Source organism: Oryza sativa, chromosome 6, assembly GCF_034140825.1.
Source record: "Oryza sativa Japonica Group chromosome 6, ASM3414082v1".
Classification (NCBI taxonomy): Eukaryota; Viridiplantae; Streptophyta; class Magnoliopsida; order Poales; family Poaceae; genus Oryza; species Oryza sativa.
The window spans coordinates 13,133,157-13,146,025 of record NC_089040.1 but is presented as its reverse complement, the minus strand read 5'-3'; the positions used below and the strand labels follow the sequence as shown (position 1 = coordinate 13,146,025).

At 47.3% G+C, this 12,869-nt stretch overlaps 1 pseudogene; it reads left to right on the top strand.

Annotated features, from left to right (window-relative positions):
- The first annotated feature begins 219 nt into the window (after positions 1-219).
- On the top strand, positions 220-9,105 carry LOC136356989 (uncharacterized; annotated as a pseudogene).
- The last annotated feature ends 3,764 nt before the right edge of the window (positions 9,106-12,869 follow it).

Here is a 12,869-nt window from a genome sequence, read left to right as displayed (position 1 = left end):
GTGGTGATTGAGAGGGTTTGAAAGGGGTTGATGTGTGGTGATGGGTAGGTAATTTGTAGGAGTAGAGATTTTTTTATCAATAATGTGTAGTATTTGAGTAAGGTATTTATTTATTGAAAAAATTTGACATGTTGTTAGCTTTTGAAGTATTGGTATTGCAATGGTAATTACAAACTACTTTCAAGTAATTAATGATTATGTATGGGTTAAAAATTGTAGATGGATAGATTGGTCCGGCTTCATTATGATGGTTGTGTGGTAGATGAAAGTACACATGGAAGCTAATTTGAGAGAATGACTGTTAGACAATTAGTGTTTTTTGTGAAGCCTACCTTTGAGGAGTTAATGTCTCGCATCAAGCATGAATTGGATTGGAGTGATGAGTTGGCTGGTATGCAAGGGAGATACGATGTGGGCGGCGGTGTCATATCACATAAGTTTATGTTAGACTTGAATGGAGAGATCAAATGGCAAACATATATAGATATAGTATTAGGGTCACATTTCAAATCTCTTGAGCTATTTGCATGGAAGAAAGATGGTAGGATAGGGAAGAAAGAACTTATAGACCTGAATGAAAGTCCACTCATAGAATTACCCATTAGTTCTCACGAACACTCGAATGCGTGTAATCGGAAGGAAGAATTATTTGAGGAAGACGTGGAGGTGAGCGAGGGAGTACATGGTGGGGAGGATGTGGAGGTGAGGGAGGAATTGCATGGAGAGGAGAATGTGCCGGTAAGGGAGGAAGTACGTGCAGAGGAGAATGTGCCATTAAGGGAGGAAGTAAATGTAGAGAAGGTAAGAGAGGGAGTAAATGGTGAATAGGATGTAGAGGTAAGAGCGGAAGGACATGTTGAGGATGGTCGGGAGGTAGGAGAGGATGAGGAGTTATCTGATGAAGAAGCTAATGCTAAGGATGTAAGTATGGGCTTTAGGGAGTTGGTTAGGACAAAAGTGTATAGCCGATAGGATTGTGAGAAGGCTATGATAAGCAGTGGATTGAACCCAGGCTGGTTGGATTATGATACAGAGGATGAATTGGATGAGTCTGCTTCCGACTCCGATGATGATCGTCCAGTGGCCAAGATGTCGGAGCAAGAAAGGACTGTGTTTGAGAAATTGGTCGGTAGAAACCCGGAAATAACACAATTCCAGGATCTTACCAGATCCGGGCTAGCAATTGCAGACGGGGATCTAGAATATGACGATGCCTTCGAGCCGATGTATGACGAACCAAGGAAGGAGTTGGAGTTTCGATCGATGGAAGACCTGAAAATATGGTTGCAAAGTTATTCTATCCGTGTCCACCGCCCTTACCATGTGAAGGAATCTAACGCGTCAGTAAAGTATACTGTGGCTTGTCTCGATCGCCATTGCAAATGGCAGATTAATGCAAGGAAGAGTGGAGGAGATAGGTGGCGGATGACTAGGGTGGGGGAAGACCACACATGCTGTAGTGCGGAAGCAACCGACAAGCATTTGCAACTTACTTCGGGGTTTATTGGAAACAGGTTACAGGTATTTGCCCGAGCTGAACCAACTTTGTCTCCTGCAGCTATTGTCGAGGCAGTTGAGCAAATCTGGCACTATCAGCCTACGTATGCAAAGCTTGGCATGCTAAGCAAGTTGCTATGAAGGTCATTTGGGGAGATTGGGACGAGGCATATGTTCGCTTGCCTACACTGCTACGTGCCATCAAAGCAAAGAACCCTACCATGCATTTCAGTGTTGAGGCTCACCCCGAGAAGTCAAGGATGGTGGAGGGAGTGCAGAGGCGAGTATTTGGACGTGCATATTGGATATTTGGACAGTCCATAGAGGCATTCAAGCACTTGAGGCTGGTGCTAGCAATTGATGGGACTTTCTTAACCGGTAAATACTAAGGTACATTGCTCACGACAATAGGGGTCGACGCAGGGTTACATCTTGTTCCTTCGGCGTTTGCTCTGGTAGAGAAGGAGAATACATCCAACTGGGAGTGGTTCATCAACATGTTGAGAAACAACTGATCGGTCCTAATAGAGAAGTGTGCATAATTTCTTATAGACACCCTGGCATTTTGAACTCCATCAACCTCCGCATGCCTCAGCACCTAACCATTCACCACAGGTGGTGCATGAGGCACTTATGTGCTAACTTCTGCACAGCTGGAGCTACGACGGATCAGATGAAAGATCTCGAGTGCATATGTTAAATAAATGAGAAAGCATTGTTCCTAGGTGAGATAAAATGCCTCTTGGGTGTGGTCGGAGAGAGGCCAAAGAAGTGGCTAGAAGACCATATGGCACATAAGGTCAAATGGGCAAGAGCATTTGATACCAACGGGCGTCAGCACAGCATCATGACCAGTAATATGGCCGAGAGTTTCAATAATGTCTTGCGAGGCATTCGAAAACTGCCGGTTACAGCTATTGTGGCATACACATTTTCGAAGTGCAATAGTTGGTTTGTTGATAGACACAAAGAGGCAACTGTAGATATCCTGAGTGGAAAGAAGTGGCCCACAAAAGTTAAGGACATATTGGAGGAGCAACAAAGACGAACTTTGGAGCAAAAAACAGCATGTTTCGATTCCCTTCAATGAAGTATGAGGTTAGCGAGCAAGGCGGAGTCATGGTGGTTGGGGTGCAATGGGGTGGACGCCACTACGTTGTGGTTGCAAGAGATAACACATGCACCTGTCAGTTCCCTCAGCTCCATCACTTGCCATGCTCCCACATGATAACTGTTTGTAGGTTGAGAGGTTTGGATGTCGAGGTGGCCCCCCGAATGTGTTATGATGCTTCCAATAGAGCTGTGCAGAACACATACTCCTCAAGGTTTGAACCTTACCTAGATCCATTGCAATGGCCAAGTTATGACGGAGAGTTCTTCGTTTCGGACTTGTTGTTGAAGAACAACACACGAGGAAGAAGAAGGACAAGAAGGTTCAAGAACGACATGGACAAAGCGTACAAAGGTTCAGGCAACCGACGGTCCCAAAAGCCGAACAATACAAATTCAGAGCCGGTCATGCAAAATAGATGTTCTCTATGCCACGAACTAGGCCATAAGAAAATTAGGTGCCCGAAGCGAGACAAGTCTAAGGATCGACCGAAAAAGCGTCGTAGGACCGGGGGAGGTGGTGCGGGTAGCACACAGGTTGGATTGGATGAAAATCATATTTTTTGATGTTGTAAATTCAGTTTGCATTACAAGTGTTCAGTTGTTATTTCTAATTCATTGTTTAATTTGTGTTGTTCTAAATTCCTTTGTCATTGTGTTGTTTGCATTTAAATTTTATCGCACATATATTATGTTCCAAATGTATGAAGTACTAATGATTCCATTTTCATTTGCAGGATGGAGCACGTTTTGGGGTTAGAGGATTTCTACGAGGAGAAGCACCGGGCTCCCTAGATTGCGAGCGGAGAGGTTAGCACCAACATTATTCAATTTGTTTCCACAACCTTTGTATATGCCATATTGTCGCTAACTATATGTTATTATATTTGTCTATTGATGCAGCGCCTGAAGACCCTTCGAGTCAGAGGTCACACGGCACACATACTATTCGATGACCGGTACGTCCCGTACCTACGGCGGGCGAAGCTCTTGGCGTTCGTGACCATGGCACAGTGACCGGTGCCTATGTACAACACCGCTGCTCTGACGGCCCTCGTGAACCGGTGGCGTCCAGAGACTCACACCTTCCACCTACCTTGCGGGGAGCTGACGGTCACTCTAGAGGACGTCGTGATGATCCTGGGTCTTCCTATCCGGGGTCAGGCAGTCACAGGTGACACAGCGTCGGGGAACTGGAGGCAGCGGGTCGAGGAGTACCTTGGTGTGGAGCCTGCAGTTGCACCTGACGGTCAGAGGCAGACGAAGACCTCAGAGGTTCCTTTGAGTTAGTTGCGTGCCAACTTCGGTCAGTGTCCAGCCAAGGCAGACGAGGCCATGGTGCAGTGATACTGCAGGGTGTACGTCCTATACATCTTCGGCAGTATTCTGTTCCCTGACTCTAGTGGAGACATGGCCTCTTGGATGTGGCTATCGGTACTCGCGGACTGGGACGAGGCGGGTACCTTCAGCTGGGGGTCTGCTGCCCTAGCATGGCTCTACCGGCAACTTTGTGATGCCTGCCGAAGGCAAGGCGGGGACGTCAACCTAGCAGGCTGTGTTTGGTTGCTACAGGTTAGTTCATGCATATTCTGTTTCGTAACATTTTAATTTAATGCTTAAAAGTTGGAAGCTAACATATGTGACGCAGGTTTGGATGTGGATGAGGCTTCCTGTTGGTTGGCCCATGTGGAGGACCCATCAGGTTTGGCCGCATCAGGATGCAGTCTGACGTCCCACTGTAGCTCACCTGTGGGAATCGGTCCCATCTCTAGTACTAGGCCGCAGGAATTTGGCCTACTACCACTACACAAACGAGATGGACTATCTACAACCAGAACATGTAAGCAATACGTCGTTCTATCACACATGAAAATGGTTTCTTACTATCTACTATTAAATATGAATCAATGTGTTCCATTTTTTTTTGCTACAGGTGGTGTGGAGGCCATATGAGGCACAGAAAGTGCTCGAGCTAGACATAAATCCCATGTGCCATATAGAGGATGCGTTGAAGACCCTACGGTGCCCACTTATCTGCTTCTATGCAGTGGAGTTCTAGATGTGCAACCGCGTGATGCGGCAGTTCGGGAGGCTTCAAACAATCCCGCACCGTTTCTCCACAAGTATCGACCTACACAAGTTAGTAATTTCACTTAAGAATTTATTTTGCTTGCTTAGTTCTTTTCATGTCAACATTTATTAAATATTCGAGTTGGATATTTTGCATACGTGAAGGGTGGACCGCCGGAAGAACAAGAAGGTGACTGATTGGGCTTACTACCATCAGGATCATATCACGCAATGGGAGAAGTTCGAGGAGAATGGAGTACTAGACCAGGGTCAGCACAACAGGATGGAGTTCGACGCGTACTTGGCGTGGCTCCACAGGACCTACCGTCTTGTCCTACGTCTGGCATGGACGCTAGCCGACATAACGGATGTAACGCCCCGATTTTCGTTCGGGATTAAAAATCATTAAATAATGCATTTTCTAAAAATTAAATAAAAGTTAATCAATTTAATCAAGTGAATCATTGGGAGAATTAAAATTTTCCCTTAAAAAATCATTGGCCGAGAATATTTTGTAATATTCTTTGTGCCCTAAAACACTCTCCGGGTTTTTCCGTGAATTTTCGGAGCTCAAGAAATAATTTTAAAAGCACAAAGTTCATTTTAACCAATTAAATAAAAAGAAAAACAATTAAAAATCTCCCCTCCTTCACTTTGGGCCAAAGCCCTCCTTCTCTCCCTTCCTCGGCCGGCCTCCCCTCTAATCTCTTCGGCCGTCAGCCCGTTTCCCCTCTCCCTCGCAAAGTCTGTTTTACATCCCCCTTCCAACTCTCCCTCCCTCTCTCCCCGACAGGTGGGACCCGTGGACCCCACCTGTCATCCCCTTCCTCCAGCTCCAACTGCCGCCATGGCCGCCCGAGCCGCCCCACGACGCCGCCGTTTCCGCCCACCTCCTCCACCCCGCGCGCGCGCGCTCGTCCGTGGGACCTCGCCACCCACGTCCGCGCCGTTTTCCCCCACCTCTCCCCTCCAAAACCGCCACCCACACCCCACGATGCCGCCCACGCCACCGGCGGTTGCCGCCCCGACTCCGCCTCTCCCGGGCTCGGTCCGGCCTCCCCTTCCCTATAAAAACATTCCCCGCACCTCCCTCTCCATTTTCCCCTCTCTCCCGAGCCCTCCCGTGCACGAAAACCACCCCGCCACCGTTGCACCTCCCGCCGCCGCTCGCCGACGACCCTCCATCTGGTCGCCACAGCCGCTCCCACCACCGCCGTTCCGCGCGACCACCACCAGCGGCTTCGCCGCGTCGTGCCGCACCCCGGCATCTGCTCCATTTCCCCTCCCCGCCTCCGAAGCACCGTCGCCACGCGCACCACCTCCTTCCACCGCCGCCGCTGACTCCAGCCGCCGCTTGGCGCCGCTCCTAGCCACCCCAAGTCGCGCTGTCGCCGCCGCTCGCTTCGTAGCGCCGAGGAGCACCTCGGCCGCCGCTTTTCACGGCCGGGATCCCGCCGAAACACGGTTCCCCTCGCGCCGGTGAGCATCCGTCGCCCGTTCTCACCTCCGACCAGTGATTCATGCCGCTGGGAGCCCTCTCTCCCCCTCCTAACCTCTCCCCTATCCTCCCTAGGTCCTTCCGGCCGCCGTCCACCGGTTCCTGCTCGCGGAATGCCGCCGGGCCGCCGTTCCGCCTTCGTCCCGAGGAGCGCCGACGCCGAGTTTCCTCGCCTTTCCCCGCCCCTCGCTGTCGCAGCCCTCGGTGAGCTCTCCCTCCGCCTCTTCCTTTTTCCCCATCCTCCGCCGCTCCGCGTGTCCGCTGCCGCGACGCGCTGCCGTCGCCGGCGGTCGTCTGGCCGCACGCCGCCGCACGCTGTCGTTCGACCGGGTCGGCTTTGTGCCATGCCCGTGTCTCGGCTGCGCCGCCTCGTAGGCGCCCGATCGGCTTTGGGCCGATCTGGGCCGTCGGTTCCCGTGGACCGGCGGTGGACCGCCTCGGTGGTCCCGGTCCACGGTGGACCGACGCCCTTGTGTCGCTGACCGGTAGGGCCCGTATGTCGGCACCGGCCGCCCCTTGCTGACGTCAGCGATGATCTTTTCCTTTGTAAAAATAAATAATAATTGCACAATAATTCGTTAATAATTCTAGAAATTCATTTAAATGGCTCAAAACTTCTAAAATTCATATCTAATTCATTAGTACTCCGAATTGAGCCATTCAACTTGCAAAATTCATCTAAAATTGAGCTCTACATGTTTGTTTAGTTTTTATGTACTGTTTTCTTGGTTTTTATTAGAGTTTTTCCTCATTTTGCGTGCCAGCGTGTAGAATCCGTCGTTTCGGAAGTCCGCGGTCGCGAGGAAAAGAGTTCGGAAGATTGTTTTGAAGAAGCAAGGCAAGTCACACATTCCCCTTGAGCATGTTGATCCCAATTTATAAATGTTTTACCATTTGCAAATAAATATGCATGTTTTGCTAATTACATGGGATCCAGGTATTACCTATCTGCTCGCTTGTGCCATGTTTACTTGATATCTATTCTTTGTCAACCTTGGGTAATAAATCGACTAGCTCATGTTACATATGTGACCTAGCTAGAACTATATGCTTAGCCGTGCTTAATTACTACTAGCTCAGTTGATGGGATAATTACAGTATTAGACCTTTTTAGTCTCAGAATGAGCTGTGTGCTCGAGACATCTGGCCATGCTTCATGATCGTAATTATCCAACTAAAATGCGACTGAATGGTGGGCTGTGGGTGCATGGTTTTGCTAGTCGCTCCTATGGCAATTAAGGACCGGTTCGTGGGAAACCCTGGAAGAATTCCTCGTACTTACCACAAGCCAGCGTGGGCAACGGCTGGGCTTGTAGTGTAGCTTTTCTCTAGCCGACGTACCCAGGTGAGGGTGGGCGTGATGGAGTTGGGTCGGCCAGGGTGTCCGGTTGATCGGCTTCCGGATTCACTGCGGCACGAAAGGGGGGCTGCCCGTTGCCTGCTGGGGACGGGGGCGAACCCTAAGGTGTGGTGCGATCGGTTAGAGGGGGTTATGCGAAGGGTCCTGTCACAGCCTCTTTCCGGTATGTCGTGGTGGCATGTCGGCGCACGGAAACGTGTCGTGGGGCTGTGTCTTGTGGGTACAGTTGTACACCTCTGATCAGAGTAAAACTATTCGAATAGCCGTGTCCACGGTTATGGGCGGTCGACCAGATTCACCGTGATTAGTCCCACCTTAATAAATCGACCCAATGCACTGTAGTTCAGGTGGGTTGGTTGGGCCTGTTCAACGTGGTGTAGCGTTGATCAGTGGAGATTTAGTATTACCTTAATTACTCAACAGTTTTACTGTTTTGCTCGATAAAATGTTTTACAACTGCCTTTATGCAAATAGCCACAAACCGTCCTTGTGCCCACTTGCACGTCTGCATCGTTGGTGTGGCTTGCTGAGTACGGTGGTTATACTCAGCATTGCTATTATTTCCCCCTTTTCAGAAGTGTAGTGCTTCTGAGCTGAAGACGAAGTTAGAAGACCAAGGCTCAGACCCCAGTTGAGTTTTGCCTATGGAGTGGAGCTGAAGCCCCGCTAGGATCGTCTTTTTCCGCTGCTGCTGCTTTCGTTTCGGTGCGAGGACTAAGTGCCTCTTCTGTAAGTATTTTACGCTTTATTTACGTTTGGAACTGTATATATGTACCCTGGCTGGTCCTGGACAGGGATTTAATACACAAAATAGTCTGGAAATTCGGGCTAAATTTCTGGGCGTGACAACGGACGACCCCGAGGATGTTGAGGAGCAGAACAAGTACGATACTCATACCCGTCAAGGTACCATGGTCGAGACGGAACCTGTTCGCGACAGAGTGGTTAGTTCTAGCACTATTTGGTGATATGCAAGCTCTCGCATAAATGTTGTGACTAACTTCATTTCAAACTTGCAGGCTCGAGAGCTCTTGCGGACTGTCAACGACGTGGGAGTGGCGCTTGGCACGGCTCCTGGCTCGGAAGGAGAGAGCGGCACCCTGCGCAATGCCCTACAGGTACTCTTTGAATAAGAGATGAAACTACTTTGTTTTTTCCAAAAGCGATAACTCAACAGGATTTATTTTTGCAGAGACTATGGCAGCGATGTCGGAAGTTGGCAGCAAGGCTGGGCTGCAGGGCGACTGATGTGATCGAACATGCTCATGCCCACCAAGAGGGGAATGAAGAAGGGGAGGTGGGTGATGAGGAGGGCGAGAAAGACAAGGAGGCGGAGGAAGAAGGGGATGAGGAGGAAGAAGATGAGGGGGACGAAGAAGAGGAGGCGGATGAGCTCGGTTCCTCGCAGCTGGAGGACGCACCAGAGTCGTCACAGCCGGATTTCTTGCAACCCGGTATGTCTCGACCACGACGCAGGAGGGCTCCTTCGCAGGACTGGCTCGGAATGTTCTCTAGCATTTATTACCACGTCTTACGGACTCCAAACGAAATTAAACATCTGATAGTATGAAACGACAATTATTACACGTGCACATTACAACGTGTTGACGATTCCAAGCTAGTACTACTGGGTGCATCGTGGGTACTTGCCCTTCCTTGCCGCTTCTGACTCGGTATCCTTCGTACGCTGTGCCCTAGCCAACTTTCTTGCCCGATCTTCAGCACGCTCTTCCTTTTCCCTATTCAGTCTAGTCAAACTCCCTTAACTCCAACTCCTCTCTCCTTTCCCTCTCGGCCTTCTCCTTTGCGGCACGCTGCCGTTGCCGCTCCTCACGCTCTTCCTGGCGCTCGCGCCAGCTCTGAATCATACTCTTATGGAACTCAGTCATCTCCTTGTCAATCCACTCCACAAAGTCACAAAGAGGGGGTGGCATCTTAGGTTCCTACACATTAAATCACATTTTATATCTTCACGACAGATGACCATATATGCAATACGAAACAAATTACACTACAAAAATTTACCTTCACCGGAATCTTCGTCTTTCCCTTCCTTCCCTTAGGCACGGGCTTAGGTTTCTCTGGACTGTATGAGTAGTTGCGGCACATCCAGTATCTCTGGCTATAACTATCCCAGTCATCACTTATCTGAAAACAACACTCATCCCCACACCAACACATTGGGCGCTTCACACCCGGTGGAGGCAGCTGCTCAGGGGCAAAGCCGACGTCATCATTCTTAAACATCCTATAATTACAAAAAGAAAACAATCGCTACATCAAATGCAACATAAATATTAACACATACATACTCCCCTATGACAATACATCCATCAACCAACTATGGTTTAGAGAAACATAAGATGGTATACAAAAACTAGGGTTCTTAACGATGTTATAAAATCAAAATTCAACAATACGAATCGTCCATAACTACCTAAATATTGAAGTAGAACATTACACCCCTCTCCCTTCCCCCTAAATCACATCCCATCCCGCACCACTTTTCTCAAGCCACGTGTCCAACCAAAATGAGCAATGAAAATGACCAATCGGTTGACAAATTTAGGGTTTCTCGAGGGGGTTTCCTTACAAATCGATGCCTCACGCAATGCCCACGAAATGCCATTCTATTTGGGGTGGATTTGGAGAGATTTGGGGAAGGGAGTACAGAGGGCAACAGAGAGGGATGAAACCTAGACAGGGGAAGAGGAGGGTAGTGGAGAGGAAAGGTGGGCTATTGCTTGCCCGGGAGTGTACTAAGTAGCCAAGGTCAGCGCCAAACGATGTGGCGCTGAGGTTGGGCACCTCAGCGCCGAAGTGGTTGGCGCTGAGGTACCTGCCACGTCGACGGGGGGATCGGCTCGGCCGCCACGGTAGCACGAGGTCAGCGCCAGGCCCGTTGGCGCTGACGCGCCCAACCTCAGCGCCAAAAGCATTGGTGCTGAACCGACGGCCTATTTTTGATTGAAGTTTTTGGTAGGGGTTAATTTCGAAATAAGTTTTTGAAAAGGGTCAATTTGTCAAAAAAAACGGTGCGTCCGCAGGCCACCACGTGTTCCTACCACAGCGCGTTGTCCCGAGCCTGGTTGGGTCTAACAAAATATGTGCAAGACTGAGGGGGTGTTTGGGACTTTAGTTCCTCTCCCAAACACCCCCTGAATTGTTGTTCTCATGTCCAATCTTCTACCATTAGAGCAAGTTTAATAGTATAGCCAATTACTAGCTCCAAATCATATATAGCCAATGTAATAGTTAATTCATACAATAGTTGCTTACTATACTATTTATACCTGGTCCTATCTGTCATACACACATTATATCTTGGAGTCCGTGCTGCAGCTGGCTACAGATCTGTAGTCCGCTGCTCTTCTCTCTCTTCCTTTATCTCTTTAAAATATATTTATAGCTGGCTTATAGCCTACTATAGGTACAATAGCAGACTATTAGCCAGCTATAAAGAAATTTTAATGAGATAAAAGATGAGAGAGAAGAGCAGCGAGTACGGACTCTAACACACAATATATGTATGACATGTGAAACCATATATTAATAGTATAGTAAGCAACTATTGTATGAATTGGCTATACATTGGCTATAAATGAATTGGAGCTAGTAGTGGGCTATATTATTAAACTTGCTCTAAATGATCTGTTGTTAATCGAATCCATTTAATGTTCGGTTTATCTGTTTTAGCTCAACATATATTTTCAGAATAAATCTATTATGGTCTTTTAGGGTGGTGTTACATATATTTTGAGAAATATGATGTTAGAGTTTGATAATGTCTTATATTGTCATTTAATAGATTTAAGGTAAACTGAACACAGGAATTAGTAATAACAATAAATGAATGGTATTCGTTGTGACATAGAAAATGCCATTTATTCTGTAAGTTGATTCAGCAGAAAGAACGATCAGTGTCTGACAAATGGCAAAGTACTAATGTTATTTATAAATCAATGGGAAAATAACACAAGTTCCTCATAAAAGCTTAAAAATTTCAGGTCTCAAATCCAACTTCAAGCAAGCTAACAAGTATCAATCGTAAAATCCAGAGCATGGATAAACAAAAAATCTAAATAAGCTCCCATAGAATTGTTGCGCAAATCACATTTGACTATAGAAAAACATCATCAATCCCAATCTAAATCCCAATAAATCACGGCAAATGCAAACTAACAAATCCTAATTCTAATGTTAAATATTTTGTTGCTCTACTTTTTGATCTCTTCCTCCCTGTCCCCTGATCAGTGTTCACCTTACCGTTTTTTTTTGGGGGGGGGGGGGTTACCGACCCACCGCAGTAAGGAGGTAACCACAGTAACCGCGCGGTTACCGCGAAAAACCGCACAAATTTCGTATCCAAATTTTTGAATTCAAAATCCACGGTAGCGACACGGTAACCGCACGGTTTGGTACGGTAACCACGATATGTTGGAACTGAAATAAGAAAAATGAAAAAAAAGAATGGAAAAATACTAAAATGTGAGTATAATTTGGGATAATAACAAAAAATTTATGGGATACTTGAGAACTTAACATGTGGTTATACAATAGAAACATTCGGCATGACCTATTCTGTATTGTGGAGTTGAAATCAATACAATAATTCATAACATTATAACAACAATAACAATCATCAATCTCATATTTCAAAGCATAACGATGTCCACATGTAGGTCCAGAATAACAATATAGTCCACAATAACAATAGAGTCCACAATATAATGTCCACGATTACAATTCTAGTTCGAATGAAAGGAAATAAACAAGTACATGCATAGCTACGCATTCCACCGATTATATGCCATATTGTACTCCTCTGTGGACATGAGCATCAAGCCATGTGAATGTAGCAACCCCGCCTTGTATTCCTCCCAACTTTGACCTGTCCATGATGATGTTGTTTGCCACTGAGCGTACAATTGAGCATACCACTGAGGCTCTTGCCATTCATACACCCATGTAGTAGCAGGATAATCAGAAGATTGGGTACGGTTGTACACATATGTTAGATAGCCACTTACAAAGCTAGAGGTACTGAATGAGCTAGAGCTATCCTGTTGTATGACACTGAATTGTTGCTGTTGTCGGGCTCCTGGTGCAATGGTAGTTCGTTGAGAGCTTGGAGCACCATGATCCCGGTCCTGAGTAGCACGAGTGAAGTCGCCCTTACCTGCAAATCAAATAATTGGAAGAAAATTAACCAGTACTGAATTGGATGGTGAAGGTTGAAATAGCAATTGAATTATATCACACCAGTGAATTGAATAGGGCTGTGGTGATCTGACTGTTGGGTGTGACCCCTAGGAGGCACATTAGTAGTGCCTT